This window comes from Elephantulus edwardii, unplaced genomic scaffold, assembly GCF_000299155.1.
Source record: "Elephantulus edwardii isolate Elephantulus edwardi_28Jun2011 unplaced genomic scaffold, EleEdw1.0 scaffold00121, whole genome shotgun sequence".
NCBI classification, from domain to species: domain Eukaryota; kingdom Metazoa; phylum Chordata; class Mammalia; order Macroscelidea; family Macroscelididae; genus Elephantulus; species Elephantulus edwardii.
In genome coordinates, this window is record NW_006399871.1 from 671,206 (window position 1) to 674,979 (window position 3,774).

A 3,774-nucleotide genomic window follows, 5' to 3' on the forward strand; every position below is an offset into this window, starting at 1 on the left:
TGTGGGAAGGGCCTAGGGCCCAGGAAGCAGGCTCTTGAGTGTGTGTGCGCTCTCTCTCTCTCTCTCTCTCCAGACACCTGGGAGGGGAAAACCAAGAGTAGAATGTAAAGGTGATAAGGGATACCATCTCCCTATGCCCAAGGCACCTCGGTTTACCCATCAGAACAAAAAGGGTGGAAATCTGCTTGCACACACTTCAGCTTGGAGTCATGAGTGTGTTGCAGTGTGCAAACCTCTACACTTTGATGCCTTCGTTTGTCTTGGGGAAATACCAACAATGGGCCTAAAGGAAGATGGGCGAGATGGTCAGCCTGGGGTCACTGGAGTGGGTGGGGGCTGTGGGGAACCCCATTCACCAAAAATCCTAAATTCTATCCACAGGGGGCAGTCCCAGCAGACACTCTTAGAGGCCTCTCTAGGCCCCAGCAGGTTCTCTCTCCTCTGCTTCTATCCCCACAGAGGAGGCTGCTCCTTCGCTCCTTCATCTTGAAGAATGGGGTCTGTCCCTGGCTGACCCAACCAAACCTCTCCTCACAGTGCAGAGGAATCTGGACCTGATTATTGGGATGGTGGGGGGGTGGGGAGTGCAGGGGAGAGTGAGGCGATGAGCAAGACACATAGCAATAGCCCAAAGTCAGAGACAGTACTAGGCAAGGGAGGAGAGGGAGAGGAGTAGGGTTTACTTAAACTGAAATCACAGCAAGAGAGATCCAGGTTAGACAGACAGAGGGACTTCCTGGCAGGGAAAACATTCAGCTCTTTTTTGAGGCTCCAAGAAGGAAAGTTAGCCTGCAGCGGTGTCTGTGCCAGCCTTAGTCACCCCTGCAGAGCCCCCAACCCTCAGCAGGTCCAAGTTTTGATTCTGTGTTTTTCAAATATTATCTCCCCAGGCAGGCTGGCTGTTGGGTAAACGCAGCCCAGCACCAGTTGTCAGAACATATTGCTCCCTCCCGGCACAAACCGGTGCCAACTCCCACCCACCCCCCAACCCGGATGTGCTGGGGGTATGACAATGTGAGCCCCATCTCCTCAGATCTGCCCTATCTGATCCTTTCTGTTATGGGAGGCAGGACCCTGGGACCATCACTAAGACCTTGGGGTGATGGGTGGAGATTTACGCCTTTTCAGTGCTGAGACCAGACCCAAATCCAGTACTTGACTTGTAGGTCTCACTCGCTAGGCCCTCATGCTCCACCCCCCTACCTGAGCCCTGAGCCTTTCCTGCCAAGGACTTCGGTCTTCAGACTGGAAGTGCAGCTTCAGACCTCCCACCTGGCCTATTCCCCATGTGATGCCCTCTGCTGGGAACATCCTATCTTGAGTGCCTGGCATACCTCCTTCAAGATGCCCCATCATCGTGCTCTCCCCTGAGGTGGTGGTGGGTGGCCTGGCTCGTGCAGTGTCCCTGGTTGACTCTGAAGACAGAGCAGGTGGGGGAGAGGTTTGTATAGCCACCATCACCCTTGGGGTGCATTTGGAAGGCCCCCACTAACAGATGTGGATATACACACATCCATACTTGCGCGCCCACACATGCCATTACAAGCGTGTGTCTGCCCAAGAACTTGACCTGCAAGTGGAGTGAGTGAGCAGGGAGACACCGTCCAGGATGGAGAGAGTGCAGTGCAGCCTGAGCCACATCTATCAGGAAGCTAGGTCGACCACCCTTTGACCTCATTTCTTCTGCATGTACTTTTAGGGTGATAGGGTCAGGGTCACCAAGGACATAGCTGGAATCCTCTAGGATGTCCAGGAAGGTGGGGGAACTTGCGGCACTAGAACCTCCCAAAAGTCTCTGGCTCTTTAAAAGAGTGAAAAGGGTACTGGGTCCAAAGGCCCAAGTCTAGGCTTCCTCCTTAGCAGCTTAGGAGAGGGTGGAGGAAAGGAAAAGCAAGGAGGAAAAGGAGGAAAAGGAAGGCGAGGCAGAGAGGGCATTGTCTACAGTCACATAGATCTGTTAGCCCCTAGATGCTTTCCACTCAGCCCCAATCCCAGAGGTGACCCCAACCCTGCCAAGCCCAGGTGGATGGACAGAAGAACAGCCACCGCCACCTGGGAGCCCACCAGGAGGAGAGTCTGGAAGGAAGGAAAGAAGGCTGTCGGGAGGGAGCGAGGGAGGCAGGCAGGAGGGAGGGAGGGAGGAGGAGAGAGGGAGGAGAGAGGGAGGGACAGAGGAGAGGCGCTTGAACAAAGAAACGAGGAGCTGGGGCTGACAAGGGGTGCAGAGAAGGGGCAGCCAGGGTAGGGGGTACGGAGGCACCTGGGGGTGGAGCAGAGGGCCAGGTGGTCCAACTGTCCAGCTCCATCCAGACCTCTCAGCCTTGAAAGGGGGATGGGGAACAGCCAGCCTCGGGGAAGGGAGGTTGGCTCTAACGAGCTAAGAAGTGCCTGGATGGTAGGGAGATAGGAGCAGGGGTTGTGGGGGAACCTGGGGAGGGAATTATTAACAGCTCCCCACCCCCTTCCCAGTCTCTTAGATACCCCCCCAAGGCCAGAGCTCTTTCCTGGCTCCTCAGCTAGCCCCTCCCCCAACACCCCAAGGACCAGGAAGCAGAGCCACCCCAGCTTGGCTAGGACTGAAACCTCCCCCTTACGTGGTCAGGGTTTGCCAGTCAAGGTCACCCTCTCCATCCTCCCCCCTAAGGTATGCAGAGCAGGGGGTGCAAAGGCTGGGCTGCTGGCTCTCATCTCCCCACCACCACCACCACTTCCGGCCCTGTCTCCTTCAGAGCTGAGGGGCAACAGCAGGGATAGGTGTGCTGGGGTGTGCCCTCCATTTGCCCTAGACCCTATACCCCCATGGAGTCCAGACACCCCCCCAGGGGAGAGGCTCTAGAACCATCCAACCCCCAGTGCTGGGACTGAGCCCTGGGTGCAGTTTCAGTGTTCCTGTGTCTTCAACTACAATAGAGGCTGCTGGGAAATAACTGGGTAATTTCAGGACAAGGACCCCCCAACCTGGCCCAGCTCAAGGGCAGACACCCGGGTGCCTTCAGTTGTACCCCCTACCCTGGGCGTTCATGGGCTGATGGCATCAACAAAGCTATTACAAGAATTAGAAGTTATTTATCCAGCCAGGCTCACCCACAGCCCTGGCTCCAACCAGCCTCTAGCACTCTGCCTCTTTACTGGACCACCTTAACATCTGTCCGTCCCACCTGCTGGGGACCAGTCCAACAAGGTCCCTGGTGTCACCTGCCCACTTCATCACAAGGTCTTCAACGTGCTCTAACTTAAGTTTGAAGGCCCATAGGCTTTCATAGCTCACCTACATCTTACAGCTGGGACCCTATCCCCTAACTCTGCCAAAAAGGCAATCCCAAGCTGCCAAGCGGAGGTAGGAGGCTGGCAGAACACAGGAAGAAGTGCCTAGAGGCAAACATTCCTTCTGCCCAGGCGACCTGAAAGCCCACACTGCGTGGGTGCTGAAGAGTGCTTCTCTTCAAGTTGACCTGGTCCTCAAATGGGTACACTGAGGCAGGGCAGTGGAGGAGGGCCGGCTGCTCCAGGGATTGGTGGGAGAGAACTGCTGAGCAAGGAGAAGGGAGTTCAGGGCTCCCGCTTTAGCAACGTGGGGGTAGAGGGTTGTAGAAGCGTCCACCCACCCGGGACCTTGAGAAAAAAGTTGCTTCGCACGCTGGTGATCCTGCAGGCCACATCGCCCACACGTCCCCAAGAATAGGTAATACGCCCATCCCAATGCTGTGGCCCTTTCGTCCGAAGGCCGTCACCCAGTCCTGCGCTCTGGAAGGTCTGCGCCCAGGATACTTCGGT